This window comes from Rhipicephalus sanguineus, chromosome 10 (assembly GCF_013339695.2).
Source record: "Rhipicephalus sanguineus isolate Rsan-2018 chromosome 10, BIME_Rsan_1.4, whole genome shotgun sequence".
NCBI lineage: Eukaryota > Metazoa > Arthropoda > Arachnida > Ixodida > Ixodidae > Rhipicephalus > Rhipicephalus sanguineus.
Window position 1 is genome coordinate 2,766,631 of NC_051185.1, and position 12,092 is coordinate 2,778,722.

At 41.9% G+C, this 12,092-nt stretch overlaps 1 protein-coding gene across 4 annotated transcripts in view; it reads left to right on the top strand.

Moving 5' to 3' along the window:
- Window positions 1-11,623, top strand: part of LOC119406250 (G/T mismatch-specific thymine DNA glycosylase) — a 138,939-nt gene extending 127,316 nt beyond the window's left edge. For 2 of the 4 annotated variants that reach the window (XM_037672979.2, XM_037672980.2), the window contains exon 14: window positions 1,166-11,622. The gene's annotated coding sequence lies outside the window, so the exon portion shown is untranslated. Of the gene's footprint in view, window positions 1-1,165 lie in introns of all 4 variants that reach the window. The other 2 variants (XM_049419733.1, XM_049419736.1) reach the window with 1 other exon arrangement.
- The last annotated feature ends 469 nt before the right edge of the window (window positions 11,624-12,092 follow it).

Here is a 12,092-nt window from a genome sequence, read left to right on the forward strand (position 1 = left end):
CCTAGATTTTCAATATGCTTCATCTCATCACACCCCCGTATTGCGGCAAAGCTGCCTTTCAAGCTCAGTTACGGCCGAACTTGGGCAAGAGACAGTCAACGTCTGATTGGAAGTGGTCCCTAGATTTTCAGTATGCTTCACCTCCTCACACCCGGTATTGCGGCAAAGCTGCCTTTCAAGGTCCGTTACGGTCGAACTTAGCCAAGAGACAGTTAACGTCCGTTTAAAAGTGGTCCCTAGATTTTCAATATGCTTCACCTCATCACACCCCCCGTATTGCGGCAAAGCTGCCTTTCAAGCTCCGCTACAGTCGCAAATGTATTAACTCAAGAAAATGCTGGTTCCAACATGGAGATGAAAGATGTGGCAGAGTTGGGGGCTCAATTAATGCTGTTTTGGACCTGAAATTTGGGCAGGAAGTCCGAAAAATCAGACGCCGAAGCTTTTTAGCATCCAAAATTTCAGATGTTCTTATATATCGACGTCTATGAGGCAGATTTGGAACTTCGGACTTGAAGGGAGCACACCCTTGTCCGTCACATCAGTTGGCCTTCCACAGCAGTTGAAAGAGGAGGAGAGGCTGAGGAAATGGCATCTCTGCCTATCACGTGTAAAGTGTTGTCGGCAACACTTTGGTTGCACCAAATCATGTACATAAATACAATTCGGCCTCTACATTGCCTCACTCTTAATAAGAAAGACAACTATGAAATATGACCCCACCAGCGCTTCATCAACCTAGCGAAAAGAAACACTTTCATGTTGCTATCTCACAAGAACATACTTAGGGATTCTCTGCAACTTTTTTTGCAATTTCACTTCGAATTATTCGAAAAATGTTTGAGAAATATTCGAAAATTGTTCGAAATTATTCGATTCGATTCGCACTCAATCTTTATTATTCGAATTCGCTTCGCACCCAAAATTTTGCTATTCGCACAGCTCTATCTTTTAGCAGTTTAGCCATAATGCTAGTCCAGCTGCTTTAGTGATCTGTCCGATCATTGATAGAATCTCTGTCAACTTTGCCTCAAACATTGTGAAGCTATTGGGAATGGATTTTGGCAAATCTCTAGCAGCTGTCAGAAGAAAGCCTAGCAGTAACATAAGTTTCCCACAGTTTGAGAAAGACATGAAAACAAGCACGTTTGTTTGTCTTCCTCAGAAAGCAGCCAAGTGTTGGAGCCACCACCAGTGTCCCCCTTCATCTCGTACCTGCATTCGGCAAGTCCTGCGCAAACCTGATACTATATGCTTCCCTCTGTACAGCAAAGCAGGTTGTGACATCAACAAGCCAGTATGTGCCAGACATGTGGGAGGACACTTCTGTGCCAAGTTCACTTGTGGGAATAAAAAGATTATCTGAACAAATTAACAAGTTGGCACGAATGCAACGTTTCCGGCTACTTGAGCGGCCACATGCAAATCAGGGCTTGGATGCCGCCACGGTCTTTTGGTATCAACGCTTGTTACGCCAGCGCTAGTTAAGCTCAGTGAATGGCGTCCTCTTGCAAGAGTTACGATGGTTTATGCAGCTGGCTGGGACTTGCTGACAATCTATGATAGCATTTTAATATATCAGCCATACATATTGCTGGCACAGATTTCTCGAGGTTTTTATACTTAAATCATAAAGCAGTTTGCTTCTTCTGAGAATTTTCAAGTGACTTGAGCTGAAAAAGCACAAGTAGTGAATCAAAAGTAAACTACAAAGAAATTTGTGCACAAATTTTTTGTTTATGTGAAGACTGCCATGTGAGCACACCTGATCATGAAACTTATGCAAAACAAGAGTTTAAAGATGTAATACCTCCAAATGTGTAGGGCAGGATCTGCACCTCAGAAAAGGCTGTTTCTTTCTTTCTCTCGCTTATGTTGAATGAAGGAAGGAAATTCTGAGGGCTTGCTTCTTTGTTTTAACACAACCTTAATGAAAACCAGCAGATAATGAAACCAAGGAAAGTTAATTGTACTGTTTTAAGCGTATTGCAGTAATTGTGATATAGCTGGGAAGGAAGTAAAGTGGACGACTTGCTGCCGGCAGGGACCGAACCTGCGACCTTCGGATGCTGTGTACAGATATTGTTGTTCATTCACATGCTTGCCCACCATGAGGTCACGGTGTCATTTGCAAAAATTCTTTTTTTTTTTGTGGTCTATCGTGAAAGCTTTCCATTCAGTCCACAAAAGTTGATTGAAGCTGACCTTGAGGCTTGCGCAATTCCTTCTGATATTTTGTCGACCTCATGGCTGTATTGTACTAGTTCCCGTGTGATGTTTTCCTGGGGCAAATAACGCATCTGCAAAGGCCACATATTTATTGAACGCACTTGTAGGTATTTGCACCATGTCATATGTCGATGAACTGTATATTTCTCATGTACTTGCACATGACAAGTAATATATTATGTCTGAGCTTACCATGACATAAAAATCCATACTTTTAATTGCTTTGATGTGGCAAATTCTGAGAAATATTCACAAGTGCGGCAAGAATGTAGTCACTGCCAGGAAGCACACTTTCAGACGGAACAGTACACAGAGTCTGGTGCTACAAAGATACCTGGCAGGCTGTCTGTGAAGGTGGTGCAAAAATATGAACACGCTGTTAATTATAGGTTTCCTTTGTACTGTGCAATAGCGTTTAAACTGTTGGACACCTCTAAAATAAAGCAATGTTACACAACGGCACACACTCATGGTATGGTTCCTCGCTGAGGCAATAATTACAGTGTGTGCTTAACTTTTAGCACAACTGTGCAATTTAATGACTGATGTGGTTAGTGTTCTCCTCTGACATTTTTTTTTCTATTCATGAATTCACATGTGGCTTTAATCTTCTCGTGAGATGACGAGACAGTCTGCAGACTCGTGTGAAAACTTGTGTGTGTTCGTCTTGCTTCTCTGTTGCCTAAACTGGTGGTGTTGGTTGTTTCCTGTCAAAACGCATCTCACCACATAGCAAGCAAATGAACAAACAAGTGTGGGCCACAGCTGATATGAAATGGCTGTGTAGCCCAAAAATGGACGAAATTACAACCACGCACCCTCTTTCGAGGGAAGCTGCATTTCCTACAAGTCAGTGCCGCGTTCACGAATGCCCTGTGCTTGCAAAATGCACAATAAATAAGGCAAGGTGACTACACTGGTGGCATGGTCACAGGACAACTGCTCCAACAAAGAACCAATTTCAAAAATTATTTTGGTAAAATGCCTTACAACTTCCAGTGCATAACCAAAATTTGCCAAGGTGAGGGGCCCTTGAAGGCCCTAGTTGTTTCAAGTTTCTGCTTCCAACTAAACTGCTAAGATATTGCACATTTGTCCTTAAGCAAGCACTATTTACACTCTAGTGCACAAAATATTGGGCAAAATGTTAATGTGATACAAGTGCATTTTTAAAGGCATAAACATGGTCCGTAAATCTGGTATAAAATGTAATTTGAAACGCATGTACAACTTAAGTTGAGCCTAGCCTTTATATTGTGCTTAAATGCAACATAGAAACAGCACATGTTGCTCATTGCGCCAAATGAACTCGCCAGAAGACATCGGTATGATAGCTATGCTCTCCACTTGTGTTTGTTGGCCTTACAGAGAGCCCATTTCTGGGCATGGCCCAGTGACAATCATGTCTACAAAAGGTTGCTCCTATGTAAAAGGTTCCAACGATTTCCTTTATTTCTAGAACATCTAGCAAAGACATCACGTGTAATAGCTGATGAGGAATGTTCCCGAAGGTCCGTCATCTCGCAGCATTTATTAAGAAGTTGTGTTAATGCTTTTATCCGTCGTACTTGCTACGTGGCTCAAATTGAAAAATGTGCCCCTCAATAAATTTGAGGTGTAGTGGTGACTGCTCTTCTCAAATGGTGAGCTTCTTTTGTAATGAGAAATTAATGATGACGCCTGTGGTTCAAGCAGTTTTGTCTTTTCTTATGTAGTACAAGCAAATATGTTCAGCATGAAGCTATTTTATTGCCACTTGTCCCAGGAGCAACAAGGAATTGGATAATAAAATTGTTGAGTTTGTATTTTCTTGTGTGTGTTTAAAAGCAACAGGTTACCTTTGAGACAAACTCTCTTAACCTGAATTTGTTGAAGGAAACTTGAACCACCTTTATTTGAAGTCTCAAAAACACTTAAGAATGATTGAATTTCCTCTCAGAAATAAGTAAAAATACATCACCAAAGTAACTTTTAAAAGATCTAGTACGACATTTCATTCCTATTGGTGACTGGGCAGATGTTGCTTCTTTGAGAAGTGCAGCTTAAAACGTCCCCACAGTAGGTCCTGCCTGCCAACAAACGACCACAGCTGGCCCCCTCGCTTCACAAAGAGCTTGTGAAGTACAAAATGTGACTGAAGTGTTCACAGACTTTTTTTGCCTGCAAAATGTCTTTCCTCCTCACAAGGTGGGTCAGGGCCCCTGATTTATCACACTTCATTTAGCTTAATATTGTTGAGCCAGGCACAACGCTGTGAATAGGATATTGATATTAAAGGGATGCTAAAATGAAGTCAAGTTAGAGTTATGGATTATTCTTTGAAAGCTCTATAATTTCACCCTCATAGGTTGACTAATGGTAGAGAAAGTCAAATTTTCGGGCTTTTAATTCTATGCACATGTACAATGTCACTTCTTCAAATTTTGGCCTCCACTAGATTTTCTGGCGCTTGGCTCTTATCCTCTGGGAGGGCCTCATTTTTACTGATTGTGTGAGCTCTGGCAGACACAGTTTAAATCTATGACATCAACACTTGTTGGTACAGGAACTTGTTTTCCTTTTTTGTGCATTTTTTCTTGGCAAGAGTTGTGCTATTTGTAAATGGTAACTTACTAATATGAGATAAATCGTTTTTCTCTTTAGTGCCATTCAAGAAACATATATTACTTGCCATGAGTTGTGACAGGAAAGTCTCTTCAATGCTGATAGTCCATACGTCGTACATGCATGTGTCTTGTAAATTGCAGGATTTTGCAGCGCGCGAACATAGGAAAAAAGGACAGAGTAGACAGAAAGAGCGCTGTTTCTGTCTACTCTGTCCTTTTTTCCTATGTTCGCGCGCTGCAAAACCCTGCAATTATGAACACTAACCAACTAGCCCAGGCCTCCACACTTATAAGCTACATGTCTTGTAAAATTTTCAGCAACTTTTTTAATTTACTATTACTGGCTGGTCAACTCTCACATCTAACAAACAATTGCTTTTCATCTGCTATTTCATTTTGTAACACATAGGGTTTTCGTGAATAGAACAAATCATCCACTCAAATTAACATTCTGCCTGAATGTTTGTTTTTTTTGCTGTTTGAGTGCGTTTTTTTTTTTTTGGTACACCATGTCCCCTGTGAATGCAGTGTATGCATACGGGGACCATGTCCATCATGGAAACCAGTAATGAAGGAAATGGCTTGTGGTGGAACTCTGCCAGAGAGAGATAATGAACTTAGGTGGGTGTTGGGAGAGCTGCACTTCCTATTCGCACAGTTCGTCCTGTCCACTGCAAGACGAAGGTCCTGTGCCGATTCCATTTTGTCTAGCTTGCTGCTGTCCTCAACTGTGTTTCCCATCCCTTGGTTGCTCTTACTGTCCACTAATTGTCATTATGTGGTCGGCCCAGCTCCGTCTCATTCATTTGAGGTCAACTAGAATATCGGCTATGCTGTCTTCCGTTACGCATCGTGCCTGCCATTTTCTGGTTCGCTGCACGCTCCTTAACTTTTCCCCGAGTTTCTTTGTTGTCCACCAAGTTCCTGCCCTGCGTGTTAGCACTGGCAGTATGCAGTGATGGTATGCTTTTCACTATGGCTAGTAAGAGTGGGGAATGAGCCATCCTTATCCTTTGGTGAACTTGTCACTCTCAGAATGACAGAAAGTTGAGATAGTCGGCAAGGTAGGCACACAAGAGAAGAGATGAAAGGGCATCGGGAAAGAAAGTTGACACGAAAGCTTATCCACCCCAGTGCACCTTTTCAGCTGATATAGGGTTGCCGTGATCTCTTCTCCTGTGTGCATGCTGGTACGAATTCCAAATGCTGGTCGCTCGTTTTGAACATGTCTAGTTTTGTCAGGCTATTGAGCATTATCTTTGTTCTCGGTACTGTATCCATTTTTAGCCCTGCCTTATTATTTTATCAGTTTAGGTCTCGAATCGCTTTTTGACTGTTCATCACCGTCATTGTGCTATGTCATCCACAAACTGTAGGCTTCTGGGATATTCTCCATTAATCTTTATTTCCATTTGTTTTGCTAGGCATGCAGGGAACAGCATTAAAGGCTCCTCGCCTGACCCCTTTTTCATTTTCTTGTTTTTATTTTGAACCGACAGCGTAGCCATCAAGTCTGTGTAGGTTTTAGCTAGAGCACTTACGTATGTCTCAACCGCCGCTTGGTAACACAAGGCAGCTGGTGCCTCTACCGAGTGAAATGCCAATTCGTAATCTATGAAAGCTATATAATAAGCAGATTTCTCAATTACCCGATTGATCGCATGGGTGCGATTTATTGAAAAATGCCCCTTCCTGAAGCCATCGAGTGGAGTGTTTCTCTTATCCTCTGGGAAATTTCATTCGTAAATATTTTGTACAAAACTGAAAGTAAGCTGATGCTCTGTAATTGTTGAAATCTTTTATGCCTCCCGTCTCGTGTATTAATATTTTCCAGCTCACACGATCGCATTTAACAAAAATTGTGACTGATTTGCTTTATTTTGTTTGTAATTTTATGGTGGAGCACATCATACTATGTGTTTCACATAAACTAGAGCCAAGGATTTTAAACGAGTGGTACACTGCAGGTAGGTGAAATAAATGGCATAGCACTTTAGTGAGATCACCCTGGCAGATATTCTGATAGTTGCTTGAGGAACATCATTATGTCATGGACAAGGCGATAGAGGGGAACCCAGTGGCATATCGGAGAAAGTAAAAGGCGGCTATGTACTAACGTACTTCAGTATTCAACAAAGCCCTGGCTATTGGAGATTTCTGCACAGCTTTGTAGTAATTATAAATTCAATTATAAGTCTTAATTATTACACTTGCATATATTTTAGATGTGCATGTGGTTTAAACGTTAAACTTAGCAGCCATATTTATCTGTGTCCATTCATGACACCAACTTACCCGCTTTTCATAAGAATGGTATTTGTGGAGTGATTTGTGACTACAGCAAAAACTTTATGTCAAGGACCTAAAAGATTGCAAAGCACAACACTTGACCTCCTCATAGCATGAAGGCCTGTGTACCGGAGGTATTCTGTCGTCGGAGTGGCAAAACATTATTTTAATTTATTTTATTTTATTAATTTGAATTAATGGAACGTTTTCTATTGTAATGAATGCTTTACACCAGTTGCAGTACAATACAGGGACCGAGGCTGGGTCTGCTATAACAATGCACGAATGGGCCAGCCAATCAGGCCAAAGATATTTCTTCTGCAGCTCGCAGCTGCCCACACGCAAGCGCGCCAGTGTGACACTTCATTCAGATTAACTTTATTTGCCCCGTGGGCCGCCTTTGGGCACTGCAAAAAGCACCATGCAGGAGATGTACTGTGCAGAAAATCTAAACAAAATTTATTCATTCATTCTGTTGATTCTGTACCTCTGTTACAACATAATGAAATATACTTGGCTCGCAAGTGCATAGCTTGTTTAAATTTTATAATTTGCCTTAGTTAAGACATTTAAGCAGAATAACGAAAGTACCATACTCTAGGGAGTACCACATGATGAAACAATATCCTGCATGGAGCTAGACACTCACACATAGCATGAGAGTTAATGGTGCTAAGACAGGGACTTGCAACACTGCAGACGCCAACTAACAAATGATAATTCTTTTAGAACACAATGCATGTTTGCGTGCATTCTGCTTGCCTGGTTCACATACTTGCATCTGTGCAACAACCACAGCATAGTGCACAATCAGTTCATCCAGGAGAGCTGTCTAAGTGCATTGTTTCTTTCTTCTTGGAGATACAAGGATGCTATGCCGATGCCTTTGTCGCCTTTCCATTTGAGATAGCATACTCTGTCTGTTTGATCAACTTGTTTCCCAATGAACTTGTTCTTGCAAAACAGCGGGAAGCATGTCACCAAGTTCTCCGAGTGTGCTTCAGATGTGGTCTTTTCGATTCTGCTCAGTTGCAACAAAGAATATATACATTGGGCGATGCTTTAATGATTGAGCACAGCAGTTAAGAATGGATTGAAGAGTTACTTTGCAATGAATGTGGCTACTTCTCACTGTTTTGAAGGACTAAGTTTATTGAGAGGGCTGCTGATAAAATGAACAGTAATATCAACTACGAAAACGTGGCAAGTGCATCAACATGGCATCCTTACATCTACAAGAAAAACGATGACTCTTTTTAGTGGGTATCATGGTTGTTGTGCAGTGGCAATTATATACAAACAGAAAAAGGTTGCCTCACCCCTGTCCTAGTGATATGAGTGTTACACTGCCACAGGATGTTAAACAGTATTGTTTCACCCAGTATGCCTTCCTTGTTCAACATTGCTTTGCTGTTAATGGAACTGAAAAAATTGTGCCCGTTCTTTCTGCAAACCTTTCATTTAGCGTATCTCATATGCACTGAACATCTTTACTCCCAGTTGCCACCACAGTAAAACACAAAAATGTCTGCCAACATCACCTCATTCCTATTTTTGAAGGCATCCTGCAAGACAGCTTTGAGCTATGCTGTTTAATAAGCAGCTGACATTTGCTGTTGACCTGTTTGGTCTCAGCTTAGCTGCTGTCACTTCTTGTTCTGCACCAATCTCTTCACAACATCGGATATAGATGAAGCTGTTTTAAGGTTGCCTTTCCAGGCTGCATGCTTCATATGATGCACCTTCATTACATTACATTAAGAACTTTTTTAGGTTGCATTCTAATGAGCATGGAAATCCAGTTAGCTAATGCTAATGTGCTAATGATTATGTGCCACCCGAATCTCTACCAGGAAAAATGCTCAAAATGCAGGTGCCACTTAATGCATTTGCATATTTCTTTCCATGAAAAAAGAACTGATGCTGCTGCACATGTTGATGAATGATGAACTTGCACTGCAGAAGCATAGCAGAGGATCACACACACTGTTCTCAAATTTTCGGCCACTGAATCATACATCCCTGCCAGTTCCTGTAGGAAATGATTGTGCCATGCTAAGCAGTGCGAGTTATGTATGCAATTTAAAATGGCACATGCATGACTGCGTGACTAATCCCTATGAGCTCCATATAAGAATGCTCACTAGTGTGAAACAACATGCTGGCTTGTATTTTACAGTGTGCCAGTAAGCATGTGCTTAAAAAAAAGAGAGCTACGAGTGGTATTCTGACTTGCACATGTGAGCATACTAATTGCATGGACTCACATATGGCGCAGATGAGTGCTTGTAGTAAAACACACTAAATGGAGAAGCAGCAGTGCCCGACCAAACATCCATGTTTCAGGCGACTATAGCAGAATCAGTCGTATCCTGCATACAGGGTTGAATTTTGAGAAATGCTGAACGTAACATGAGTGCTGACGTTAATTGCTGGTACTATTCATTTACACTGTGCAAACCGAAGGGTGCTTTGTGTTTTTAGCAGTGGGCTTGGTGTACTTTAAAAAGTATGTCTGTTGTTGGGCATGCTTGCTGAACACTTTTTTTTTTTCTGGCCATAGAAAGCGTGGCATGTTGCAATGATGATGTGTTTCAATTACCAGTATTGCATTGGTCTTCCTAAGCTGAATGAAAGCTTGTGAGATGGTGCTTATGTAGTCTCTGCTTGCGATGCGCATTGAAACAGCAAAAAATGCACTTGCACAGTCTGTATGCACCATTATTGTTTCCTTTGGTGTACACCCTTGCAATTCTTTAACAGTATTGTGGGAGCGCGGGATATGGTAGAGAGTAATGTTCTCGAAAGGTAACGAGACCTGCCAAGAATGCGCACTGAACTGCAAGCGCAGTCTGCTACACTGTTTGCTTCAGTGTACCTTTAAGTAATCCTTGACTAAACGGTGCCGTACAGCGGAGCACGTCAAAGAGCACGTCAAAGGTCGAGAGTATGCACGCTATGCGCAGCCAAGTGCAGGTGTCCTCGTCTGTGCTCTTCTGCTAGGTGCATTCAATACCAGTGCTTTCTGCTGCATTATCAATTGCTTAGTTTCTATGATTTCTTTTTTATCAATGCCATACAGGCCGACACCGATGTTGCTCCTTTTGGGCATCAGCATAGCAGACGGTGCTCGCAGTTCAGTGTGCACATCATCGGCATATCTCGTTGCCTTTCAAGAATATTAGACGCTACCATATCTGTTGCTCACTGTTCCTGCGATACTGTTAAAACATTGCAAGGGTGCAGCTCATTTTAAATTGAATCATACCTTCGTTGTTCCTTGGTCTTCTTCAACATTGTCGCCACGATTTTCCATGCTGTGTTGACCATTTGGTGTCTTGTATCATCGTGACTATCATTTTCCATGTAAGACAAAAACACTTGTAAAAGTAATATATAAATATTAATATATATATATATATACATATACACATACACATAACCACATATGCAAGACCGACTGAATGAATCCAAGCAAGGTTGCTTCAACTGAGCTCACAAATGAAGACAACTCAAGCATGACATTATACATACACACAAAGAATGTAATTCTGAGCACTTTTTATTCACCTCTGTACATTTATACCCAATGTACAATGCCAGTTGTAGCCTTTTTTTCTGTGTGCTGAATATTTTCTTTTAGTTCTTGTTATTTTTCTAGTGCATTGTTTTTATATTGTACAGATGATGGACCGATGGCTCACTCTATTACTGCAGCCTGTTTTGCTATTGTTTGTTATCATGCTGAGGGAATATATCCTTGTAGATGTGTTTTCTCCTGTTTCAATACAGGCCATCTGTCTAGCACAATCTATTAAGCTTGGATATTTGTTGTTTTTTTCTTTTGTGTGTGTAAGAAAGGCATAAAATATTGAATAAAAAGAAACAGATATTTTAATCTTTTTGTATACTTTTTCCCAGCTGTGCATTTGAGAGTTTTTTGTTGTTTCTTCCAACCTCTTTAGGTTGTCAGGGGAGCCCAGAAGCAACAAGAATGCTTTTGCTAAAGGCTAGTTATTGCCAAGCCATCGGTTAGGTTGGCTGAGAAGCATCCTTGTGTCAACATTTTTTTATACTGAGGCTCTGTTGCATTTTGTTTTTACATGAGAGTGTTAAAGAGCTCGTTTCTCAGAAATTCGGGTGTCGGCATCATTGGTTATGAGCGGAAAATCAGCGTTGTCTGTAAGCGAAAACTCGAGATAGATGCAAATAAATAACTGATAAACTTTAGTTCAAGTGGGAATCGAACCCAGGCCGTCTGCGTGGTGTTATGAATGGGGTTGCGTGGCCCATCGCTGCCGCCACTGTTGTGACCCGTGGTCGTCCCTCAGGCTCGCAGCTGAGATTACGGGTCGTGGTATCCCACCGCTGAAACCACTGTTGAGACTGGGGTTGCATGGCTGGTGCGAACACGGGTGCGCATCGTGCTCGGAGCAGTCAGAAGGACAAGATGAAAAAGGAAATACTTTATGTACAGACTATTTACATGGTTCCGATCTCAGTGAACAGGCCTGCCAGCACGACCACGTCGGCTGGGGCGACTCATTCTAACTACGGACCGGCACAGCCTCAAAGCTGGGCCGCACGCCGGGTTGGATCCCACCCCCCAATGGTGGTCTAACTGGTATGGGCAGCACGTAGGGTTGGATCCACCCCACCAGGAATGCTGCTCTCCGTCGCTGGGCAGCGTGGAAGAATGACGACTGGCGTCAGTTGTCAGGGCCGGCTGGGCGAAGTATCCTTCTTTATTGGAAAGTCGACGACATTGTGGCCTTTGTGCTGTGGCACAACAGTGGCAAGCAGGCACTCTACCACAGAGCAGCACCATTGATTGAAACTGCTTCCGAAAAAGCTATATGCATGTCATGTGATGCATGGAGTCTCCTTGTAATGTTGCGTGGCAGAAACGTAGCATTGTGCCTGGCGTCAAGACACGTGAACTGCACAACCAGTTTAGAGGCGCACCCA